Source organism: Tupaia chinensis, unplaced genomic scaffold, assembly GCF_000334495.1.
Source record: "Tupaia chinensis unplaced genomic scaffold, TupChi_1.0 Scaffold000622_1, whole genome shotgun sequence".
Lineage (NCBI taxonomy): Eukaryota > Metazoa > Chordata > Mammalia > Scandentia > Tupaiidae > Tupaia > Tupaia belangeri.
Window position 1 is genome coordinate 2713696 of NW_006160142.1, and position 12156 is coordinate 2725851.

Consider the following 12156-nt stretch of genomic DNA (forward strand, 5'->3'; position numbering starts at 1 on the left):
CGAAGTGGTGGCAATGGGTGTGCAGGTATACAGGCACACTCTGGAGGGGCTGCAAAGCCAGCAGAGTACAGTTGGGGTACAAGGGACAGAGCAGAGCATTATGGGGTATCATGTCATTCAAGTGGCTAGATCTTTCATCTAAGCTAGTGCTCAAGGAAGAATAAGAGAAAGAAAATAAAAATGCTCTCATTATTGGTACTTAACAAAAATCTCCTATTACCCATACTCTATATGTAAAAGTTATGGACACAGACTCTGGAAGGAGGTCCTTTGGCTTAGAATTTCAGCTTCACCAATCACTAGCTATGGGGTTTTGGATAAATTAACATATCTGTGCCTTCTTTATCTGTACAAGGAGGATACTAGTAATAGCCAACTCTTAGGATTATGATAAGGATCAAATGAGATGACATGTTTAAAGCATTGAGAAAGTGCCTGGCACATAATAACACTATATAAATGGTCGTTAAGAAAGTTAATACTCCTATAGTATCAAAACAGCAAGTCCTGGTATCCAAAACCCCTGTGATCTGTGTTCTTAATTATCACATGCTCTACTATAGAGAACTTGCAGAAATGCCCAGCAATATCTGTATTCTGTAATATTTTGGTACTATCTACACATTGCTTAATAAACTGTAAAAGGTTAATTTTCAAAACACTCAGACTGCAACTGTTAGATTATTATTAATTATTTCAGAAATTCCATATTGTACACGGAAAAAAAATAAAAACTATTTTTTTCCGTACTTATAGCCAAGAACTGGCCATTGGAGATTTATGATTTTCTTCGAGAAACAATGCTGACCTGGCAGGTGCCTCCAGGAAGAGAGTGGCTTTAAGAATGCAATGAATGAAATAAATTGCTCTTAATTATGGAACCCAGCCTCAACTCCAGCTCACTTCATTGGTTTATGACCTACATTTAACAAAATTGTTTAACTTAATTTATAATAAAGCTTCCTAAGGGTAAATGATTTGCCTCTTCCATGGTTTTCTCAGACTCAACATGGTATTTTGGTACATTGAACATGCTTAAAAAGTGTTATTTCTTAGCAAGTTAGCTAAAAAGAAGATACAACAAAAGCTGCCAATAAAGTCTGTTTTGTATTGTGTCATGAAGTGTTTTGCAGAAAAGAATTCTCTTTATTTCAGATGTCATCCTAATTTTCATTTATTCAACATTTCTTGTAATAGTTATTGCTCTCCTAGGATAATACCTCAGATAGGTCAAATAGAATATTAATATACACATATCATAATATTAATTCTGTCTTAGGTATTTTATACACTTTAGATTTAATCTTCCCAACCCCTTACAGAATGGGTATCTTCTATCTCTGTTTTTTAGATGAAGAAACTTGGGGTCATTGGTCACATACAAAGAAATGCGAGACTTCAGGATTCTTTTCTCCTTCATTAGTTTTGAAATCATTAGAGTGTTACAAGGTAGGCTATCACATTAAAAATATTTTTGTGTAAAATGTGCTATAATATTGTCCTGAAAGAAATGTTATAGCTCCACCTCCAAACAAATGGTAGTGATAAAAAATTATTTTATTTTCATTTTTTTCTAAAATAAGATGGCCTTATTTTTACTTCCACAAAAGTATTCTTAGTTAAAAAAAAGAAAAACAAAAACAAACCAAAAAAAACTTTAACAACCATAAATGGTACCCTTTAGGACCTGTGGGTCTTATCAGACCTACCATTAAGACATTGTTACCACTTTGGTTTTCTTCAATCTGCTAAGTAGCCTGAAAATCTGTAACATTTGAACAGATCATGTTGAGTATTAGAAATTGGCATGTACTAAGGAAATGATGCCCTCTCAAATGCATCTTGAAAATACACCTGTCTTTAAGAAAATTATCAAATGAGTGCCTTAGGAATTGAAAGTGAACTCGGCACCGTGGCACAGGTGGTAGGGTGCTACACCATGTTGTAGCCATATAGGTAAGACCTGGGTTTGAATCCTGGATTAACCTGAACACTGGGTGTACCCATGATCCAGGCTGGCTAGGAGGGGAAGAGTTATCATGGTGTAGGAGGATCCTGTCAAGGGTACCCTTCTCTCTCTCTGTCTCTCTTTTTCTCTTTTTCTGTGTGTGTCTCCCTGTCTCTCCTCTTCTCACTGTTGAAGTAAATATATCCTGGGGATGGGGAGAAATTGAAACTAGATGGACTATGAATACATAAAATATGTCAGAAAGCCTTCTTTGTTGTCCATACCACAAAACAAACAAACAAAAAATAGTGGTATTAGTCCCATCCTGGTGGTGTGTGTGGTCAGGAGCAAACTGAATTCTAGTGCTGGAAGCTCTATGGCTGACAGCAGGTTGAGATCCCCAGTCATCCTCAAAACAGGCCAGGTGTGTGCCTGCATGCCCAAGATCCTAACAGATCCAACAAAACCAACAGTATTAGCTACCTTAGGCCAGATACAAGAGACCCAAGAATTAAGAATCTGCTCTGACAGTCAAACTAAGTTAACAAGTGGCAAAAGAAAATAAAGCCCAACCAAAACGTTATACATCAGTCCTGATCTCATGTCTTGCTTACAACACATTTTGCTTGCAGCCTAAAGTTGGAAAAGCAAGAGATTCCCCCACCTACCAAATCTAGCAATAGGTACTACAACTAGATGCTACCTAATCAAGCTCCTACAGGATTCAGGTTTAAGCAGAAGGCTGTGAAAGCAGAAGGTAGCCTATAATTCTGTGCTCTTCCTTAGAATGGCATAAGCATGACTCCTAAGAGGTAGCCCACTGTGAATGTATTTATAGAAGCAGAGTATACCAGATAAGACTCCCCCTTTCCAGCCCCTCTTAGATTGTGGTTATTACATGGGCAGGCATAATCCCAAGTCAAGATCCCATAATTAAAGTTGCTGAAAGAGGTATATATCTTCCTCTTGGTGAATATGAAACCCAATCTACCTCGGAAGAAATTGAAAACAAGAATTGCTTTTATCTACTGAAAATGTGGCAAAGAGTCTTATTTTATTTGATATTTGAGAGCATTTCCAAAAGTCTGAGACAAAATTTATCATAATGAAAAATTCCCCTCAGTAAGTCACAAAAAATATTATGGTCTGATGCTGGGGACTGTTACAAATTATATTTAAGTTAGCTAAAAAGAAAATACAACAAAAGTTGAAATTCAATGTATCACAAGTAAAATGAAGTTAAGCCCAACAAAGACTTTTTGAATATCTACTATATATTAATCATTGTACTAAACACTAGAGAAAGAAGGCAAATAAACTCCAGTGCTTGATGTAAAATCAGGTATATAAGCGATACAAATATAAAATAAAAAAAGGTATTATTTTGTTGTCTAAAAGAAATGTATTTTTTTCTTTTCTTTTCTTTTTTTTTTTCCTAAGAGAGAGAACTTTTGCTATAGGGCATGTGTACTCAGTGGAGAGACAGAAAGCGAGAAATCACAGTCCCAGGGGAGATGACCACACCACAATCCCTTCTCCTCCATTCTCCTCTTGGGATCTTGTGCACACACACACTCACGGCCAGCATGAGTTTTAAGCTGCAGGGTCTGGGACTAGAACCAATTTCGACTACATGAGAGTCCTGCAACATAACCATTATATCATCAGCTGGTCCCAAAATGTACTTGTTATAGTAAAAAAAAAAAAAAATTTGAGAGCCAGAAGGGGCATGGTTGTTAAGGCGCTGGACTCCCACATGATCAACCATGGTTAGAGCCCTGGAAAAGGCGGCTTGAAACTCTCACCAGGCACATGTGTATGCACATTCCCAGAATCCTGAGAGAAGAATGGAGGAGAAGGGATTGTGGTGTAGTTATGATTTTTCACTTTCCTTCCCTCTGTCTTTCACTGGTGAACACATATACCCTATGGCAAAAAACAAAACCAAACCAACAAACAAAAAACCCTTTTAATAGAATTATTGCCTCCCATTTTCTCCCTTCACACATCCCTTTACTAATTGGTGCATTTATTTTTTATTGGTATATTCAAATTTCCTTTAATTCTTTACTATCTCTTTTTCCCCATTAAAATTTCAGCAATGGATCTGTTTGAACATTAAATGACTCACTTGGTGTAACCCATCTACTCAATATACATGTGTGCACATTTATAGTTTATTTTCCAAAATTAGACTGTAGGCTTCTCAAGATAATTATCTGTCCTAAGATAATTATCAGTGCTAAGCAGGACAGCTAATTCTAAGGTTGAAAGGATGGTAAGGAGAGTAGTGGCAGGGACAAGAAAATTCTGCTTTCTTGAACTTTTTTCTCTGCCTGTTCAGACACTAAACTTTTCACACCCAGATCAAGTTCCATCCAATACAAACTTTACTGGACGGCTGCACTCCAGTGATTATTCCTGTTTGAGATCTATTTGATTTCAGTCTTTGACAATTTAGTGTCCAATCATATATTTTTTATTTGTGTATGATATGTTTTTTCAAAGCATGCACCCAATATGTAATCATCTAATCAGGGCAATGCACATATCTACCATTTCTGACATTCATCACGCTTTGTGATATGCACACTTGAAATATGCTCTTCTGTTTATTTTGGAAAAAAATATGTAAGTGTCACCAAGGTACTTCACTGTTCTATGGTATTTTGTAACCCATTTCATTTATAGACATGACTTTTCTGTACCTGGTAACCAAGTTCTCCCTACCCTCCTCTCTCACAAAATGTCTGGGTATCTACCATTATACTCCACTTCTATTCATTGTTTTGGGATTCATATTTTGATTCCTCCTTGGTCTGTTACTTTCTCGAAAACAAGGTGATAACCCCTGTCAGAATGGCAAAGGTTAATAATATAAAAAGTGATAAATGTTGGTGGGGATGTGGTGAAAAGGGAACTCTCCTACACTACTGATGGGAATGTAAACTGGCTCAGTCACTGTGGAGAAAAATATGGAGGTTTCTCAAAGACCTACAAATAGAATGATCATTTGATCCAACAATCCCACTTTTGGGTATCTACCCAAAGGGCAGGAGAACACTCAGTCAGAAAAGTGCTTGCACATCAATGTTTATTGCAGCATTATTCACAATTGCCAAGACATGGAACCAACCTAAATGTCCACAAACCGATGAAGGGATTGGAAAAGTGTGGTATATATACTCTATGGAATACTAGTCAGCCATAAAAAATAACAAGACCCTGGTATTTGATAGAGAGTGGTCAGATATGGAGGATCTATTGCTGAGTGAAGTAAGCCAGGCTATGAAAGAAAGATATTGTATGTTCCCACTTAATATATACTGACTATCCGCACTCTATGGTAGAGAGCGAAATATTAGAGGACATAAAAACAGTGAAAATACTTAAGGAGAATAAGACAGTTTGGAATTGGGATTGTGAAGAGGAGAGGATAGAGAAAGAGAACAAATAAAAAGGCATGACATTAGTAGGACACAGATATGACTTATTATCTGTGGATAATGACATGTATAGTATTCTCAGCTGGATTGGTCTGAGAAGTATTTCATGATGGGTAAAGTCTTTTTACAATCACAATGAGAAATAGGGATTGTCTAAAAAAATAATTAGAATAATAATAATAATGAACGAGAAAAACAATGAAAAGATATTGAATGATGAAGTAGAGATTTTAATTTCTCGGCATTGACTGACATGCATGGCATTCCCTTTTGAAAAAGCAATGTAATACACTGTAAAGTTATATCCAGTTCCATGTAATATAAACAAGATTATGATGATAATAAATAAAAAATAAATTTTTAAAAAGCTCAAAAAACAGAAAACAAGGTGATGACTATATTACATTGATAGTATTTAACTGGTAATGAGTATATATAGTTTGTTATATATATTGGTGAACTACTTCAGCATAATGTTAAACTTATAAAGCCATGACTGTAAGTTTGGTGCAGGGTTACCAATAATCCAGAGTTACTTAGCAAAATCATGAGCTGGGGCCAGAGCACAAATAGCAAATACACTGGAGAACTTTTTTTCTTATCATCAACTGACTTGAGATGGAGCCATATAGGCAGTCCACAAGTGCTAATCAATTATTATTAACATATTTCACTTCCCACAATTGATATCGCACCAGCAGCTACTCTTCTACCTCCAGTGTAAGATTCTTCTAGGACTGTAAATTCTACTATTATTATTTTTTTTTTTTGAGAGGATTTTGGTATAGGGAGCATGTGCTCACCAGGAAGACAGAGACAGAGAGACAGAAGGTGAGAAATCACCCCCTGGGGGTGTGGCCACATTGCAATCTCTTTTCCTCCATTCTCCTGTCAAGATCTTGGGCACGTGCACTCACGTGCCCGGCGTGATTTTAAGCCACCAGGTCTGGGACTCGAACTGCAGTTGACTACATAGGAGTCCAGTGACATAGCAATTAGCCAACTGCTGGTCCCATAAATTCTATTTTCAAGATCTACTTCTCCTGCTTCTCTGGATCCTGTTTTTTTTTTTTTTTTTAAGGTAGGAGGCATATGAATGTGAAAAGGAAAAAAAATAACATATATATTGCTTTTATATAAATCTGAGCAAAATTATTTAATAAATGGCTAAAAATAAAGAGAAATAAAAAGTTACTACAGGGAAAAAATTAACAATAGGGAAAATTAATGCATACTTTGTTTAAATTCTGTGTTACCAGAGCCTACTTTTAGTCACTTCAAAGTCTTCATCAGTTCTAGGCCCTCCAGGAATCCACCAGGGGTTAAATGCCATTTTAAATTTTTGTTATGACAGAGGGCCTTCTGAAGCAGCTTCAGAAGTTTTAGAAGGCTAAGTGAGTTTGGTATTTGTCAAAAACTTGCTTTGATCAATTGCTGAGACTGGTACACAGAGGCCCCCTCCCGCCATCTTCTCTCTGTATCCTACAACTCTAAAGCATCTGAGGTAGACTCAAATTTCTATTTTTTTCCCCTGAAAGGAAATCCATATAGGGTTGGTGTACTGGCTTTTTACAAACATTGTGATTCAGTACCCTGGGGATCACAGAGGCTACCAGCTCTTTAAAATGATGGAGCTATAAAGATTTAATTAAGAATGATGAATAAATTGCACATTCATGTGTACATATTTGCCTTACGCCAACCAGGATCTCATAAAGAGTACGGCTGTTTAGATTGTTCCTGAGAACCCTTTACAAGTTATTTTGAGGTTGAAAAGATTTTTTAAGAACTTAAAAACAAACAAAAAACCAACTTACAGAATCATCTGTGCCAGTGTCTAAGTACATCAGGCACTTATTTTGCGTGGCCCAAAGATTCTCATTTACAAAGAAACATTTTAACAGTGCTATGAATATTAGATTTTTAAAAAGTGAGTGAGGGTTTGTTTGTGTTTTTCAGAGCACTGTAATCGTTAATTTTATGTGTTGACTTGGCTTAGACTATGGTGACCGGTTCTTAGGTCAAACACTAATTTAGAGGTTGCTATAAAGGAGTACTATAGATATGATTAATATCTATAATCAGTTGACTTTATGCAAAGCAGAAAACTCTTCAAAATGTGGTAAAATCTCTTTCAGTCAGCTAATGGCCTTTAGATCTAAGATTGAGGTTTCTCAAAGAAGAAAGGATTCCACCTCCAGACCGTAGCATAAAAAAATCTGCCAGCGTTTCTAGCCTGCAGACTCAAAACCACAGCATCAACCCTTATCTTATTTCCAGTTTATTATTTACCCAATGAATTTCTGACTTGTCAGTGCCTACAGCTGCATCAGCAAATTTCTTAAAAACAAACAATATCTTTCCCCGCCTCTGTTTCTCTCTCCATGTATACACATACTCATGCACACATATACATATGGGCATACACACACATTCACATACACAACACACTTCCCTGGAGGTATTCAGAAAGTCCATTAAAAATTAGTATTACAAAAAAAAAAAAAGAAACTATGTGTGGATTTCAAAAACTTTTTCGTATTGAAATAAGTGGATATATTCATTCTATTTTTCTTATGAACTTTCTTAAGTACCCTCATGTACATATATATTTTTTCAGTCTCTGGAGAATACTGACTATTTTAAGCATTGAACACAATAGCGGAAAGTATCTTTTTATAAGCAAGCCAGAGGAGTTTACTGGTTTATTTGCAATTGTTACTTTTCTCTCGAAGTTAGTGTGTAAGGCTACACACTCATTTAACAGCTTAATTTCTGGAGATCTGAACAAACATTCCTCCCAAATAAGATCTCTAATTTTTCACCCATAATGCTTTAAATTCCTTTAATCATTTAATAATCTGAGATCAGATATAGCTATGTAAAAGTAGTTTATTAATGTATAAATAAAACTAAAATAGAATTGATATCACTGTGGGAAGGCTGTAGGCATGTGGGACCTATATGCAAGAAGACTTTCCCAGTTCTGCCTGTAGTATATTCTGTGAAGAGATGAATATATAATTGGGATTCTTTGTTTCCACCTGAGCTTTTCTTGCTTTTCTGAAGAACTCACATGAGCCTCTAGGCATCTGTGGATCCAAATACCTGCTATAGGAAAAGAATCTTGTCAGGTTGTGTTTTGGTCCAATGTTGCAGAGAGAGGCATCCTCTTACTTAGGACTGACCTCACACATATTCTATGTCCTACCACTCAGCAGTCTACACAAATTGGGCTATGAGAGAAATAAAAACACATTTTCAACATAGGTTTAAATATGCCTCCTGTGCTGTTTTCTGTAATAGCAACGGAAATGATTTCCATGGATGTGGAGAACACTGAGAGATAAATGGCTCTCTCAGCTCCAGTCCTGCAGTCAGGTATGGAACAGCAGAAACACTGTCTTTGGAGTTGTTCACAACACATCTAAAAAGCAAGGGAGCTGGTGATTTTCCCTTGCTGTTTATTCTTTGAAATAACCAATGAGATACAATACTAGAATTTCAGTGTTTTCTAACAATAGTCAATACTTGATGTGGATTTCTAGGAAACTTAGCTCCACTCACCCAGATCAGACATTTCCTTTGTTTCTCCTCTGAAATCAGGGGTATGCGTATTCTGAAAGGTCAAGACAATATTACATTTCTGTTGATCAGGAGCGTTAACTACACCTAAGACAAATCATGGTAACTGACAGACTAGCCAGAGTAGTGATCATGTAGTACCTGGAAAACCTTCATAATTTGTAAGTGTTTTAATAAAGACTCCACTAACTACTGTTATCTCCCACAGATAAAGCAATGTGTAGGACACGGTGGGCGCTCAGTCATCAAACGGGGAATAGGAACACACTGAAAATAAGAAACTGTGCCTCCAAGGGGTTAAGCATTTACCTGAGGCTAACAGCAGAATGAGGCATTCTGTGTTTTTTGTTTTTTGTTTTCCAGAATAACAGTTTCCTTCCTAGACATAAAGAAACAGTTTGACCGTGGTTGCCAATTTTGGAACTTGGGCCTATAGTACTAGAAATAATATTGCAAATTACTAAAGGGAGACAATAAACCACAACACACATCACCATGGAACTGTACAGACTTGAACCAACCACACATTAGCTGCCACAGGTAGCAAGCTCTAAACATTTGTTATAAGCTTGGGAACAAATATGACTAAAGAAGACACACACGTAGAGTCAAGCTGCCTCACAGTGCCAAGAAACAGCTAAGTGATGAAGTATAACTCAGATAAGAGAAATGTTGGATTGTTGGAAAAGTTGTGACATTTTTTTTTCCATTTTTCTATGCAAAAATGAGCCTCTAGGCATCTGTGGATCCAAATACCTGCTATAGGAAAAGAATCTTGTCAGGTTGTGTTTTGGTCCAATGTTGCAGAGAGAGGCATCCTCTTACTTAGGACTGACCTCACACATATTCTATGTCCTACCACTCAGCAGTCTACACAAATTGGGCTATGAGAGAAATAAAAACACATTTTCAACATAGGTTTAAATATGCCTCCTGTGCTGTTTTCTGTAATAGCAACGGAAATGATTTCCATGGATGTGGAGAACACTGAGAGATAAATGGCTCTCTCAGCTCCAGTCCTGCAGTCAGGTATGGAACAGCAGAAACACTGTCTTTGGAGTTGTTCACAACACATCTAAAAAGCAAGGGAGCTGGTGATTTTCCCTTGCTGTTTATTCTTTGAAATAACCAATGAGATACAATACTAGAATTTCAGTGTTTTCTAACAATAGTCAATACTTGATGTGGATTTCTAGGAAACTTAGCTCCACTCACCCAGATCAGACATTTCCTTTGTTTCTCCTCTGAAATCAGGGGTATGCGTATTCTGAAAGGTCAAGACAATATTACATTTCTGTTGATCAGGAGCGTTAACTACACCTAAGACAAATCATGGTAACTGACAGACTAGCCAGAGTAGTGATCATGTAGTACCTGGAAAACCTTCATAATTTGTAAGTGTTTTAATAAAGACTCCACTAACTACTGTTATCTCCCACAGATAAAGCAATGTGTAGGACACGGTGGGCGCTCAGTCATCAAACGGGGAATAGGAACACACTGAAAATAAGAAACTGTGCCTCCAAGGGGTTAAGCATTTACCTGAGGCTAACAGCAGAATGAGGCATTCTGTGTTTTTTGTTTTTTGTTTTCCAGAATAACAGTTTCCTTCCTAGACATAAAGAAACAGTTTGACCGTGGTTGCCAATTTTGGAACTTGGGCCTATAGTACTAGAAATAATATTGCAAATTACTAAAGGGAGACAATAAACCACAACACACATCACCATGGAACTGTACAGACTTGAACCAACCACACATTAGCTGCCACAGGTAGCAAGCTCTAAACATTTGTTATAAGCTTGGGAACAAATATGACTAAAGAAGACACACACGTAGAGTCAAGCTGCCTCACAGTGCCAAGAAACAGCTAAGTGATGAAGTATAACTCAGATAAGAGAAATGTTGGATTGTTGGAAAAGTTGTGACATTTTTTTTTCCATTTTTCTATGCAAAAAATGCATCGTGACTTTTCCGACAACCCAGTAACTATAAAGTAAGTAACAGCATCTTACCAACTGAATCATATTAACAATAAATTTATTAAATCAAGTTCAAAACTGGATTCAGATGAACTTATCTACATTATCTGAGAATGAGCAAAAATAACATGTTTTTCTTCTTCTTTTGAACGGAAATGATTTCCATGGATGTGGAGAACACTGAGAGATAAATGGCTCTCTCAGCTCCAGTCCTGCAGTCAGGTATGGAACAGCAGAAACACTGTCTTTGGAGTTGTTCACAACACATCTAAAAAGCAAGGGAGCTGGTGATTTTCCCTTGCTGTTTATTCTTTGAAATAACCAATGAGATACAATACTAGAATTTCAGTGTTTTCTAACAATAGTCAATACTTGATGTGGATTTCTAGGAAACTTAGCTCCACTCACCCAGATCAGACATTTCCTTTGTTTCTCCTCTGAAATCAGGGGTATGCGTATTCTGAAAGGTCAAGACAATATTACATTTCTGTTGATCAGGAGCGTTAACTACACCTAAGACAAATCATGGTAACTGACAGACTAGCCAGAGTAGTGATCATGTAGTACCTGGAAAACCTTCATAATTTGTAAGTGTTTTAATAAAGACTCCACTAACTACTGTTATCTCCCACAGATAAAGCAATGTGTAGGACACGGTGGGCGCTCAGTCATCAAACGGGGAATAGGAACACACTGAAAATAAGAAACTGTGCCTCCAAGGGGTTAAGCATTTACCTGAGGCTAACAGCAGAATGAGGCATTCTGTGTTTTTTGTTTTTTGTTTTCCAGAATAACAGTTTCCTTCCTAGACATAAAGAAACAGTTTGACCGTGGTTGCCAATTTTGGAACTTGGGCCTATAGTACTAGAAATAATATTGCAAATTACTAAAGGGAGACAATAAACCACAACACACATCACCATGGAACTGTACAGACTTGAACCAACCACACATTAGCTGCCACAGGTAGCAAGCTCTAAACATTTGTTATAAGCTTGGGAACAAATATGACTAAAGAAGACACACACGTAGAGTCAAGCTGCCTCACAGTGCCAAGAAACAGCTAAGTGATGAAGTATAACTCAGATAAGAGAAATGTTGGATTGTTGGAAAAGTTGTGACATTTTTTTTTCCATTTTTCTATGCAAAAAATGCATCGTGACTTTTCCGACAACCCAGTAACTATAAAGTAAGT

At 36.9% G+C, this 12156-nt stretch overlaps 1 protein-coding gene across 1 annotated transcript in view; it reads right to left on the minus strand.

Annotated features, from left to right (window-relative positions):
- Positions 1–12156, minus strand: part of NRXN1 (neurexin 1) — a 1261405-nt gene that overhangs the window by 1074524 nt on the left and 174725 nt on the right. The window lies entirely within an intron of this gene.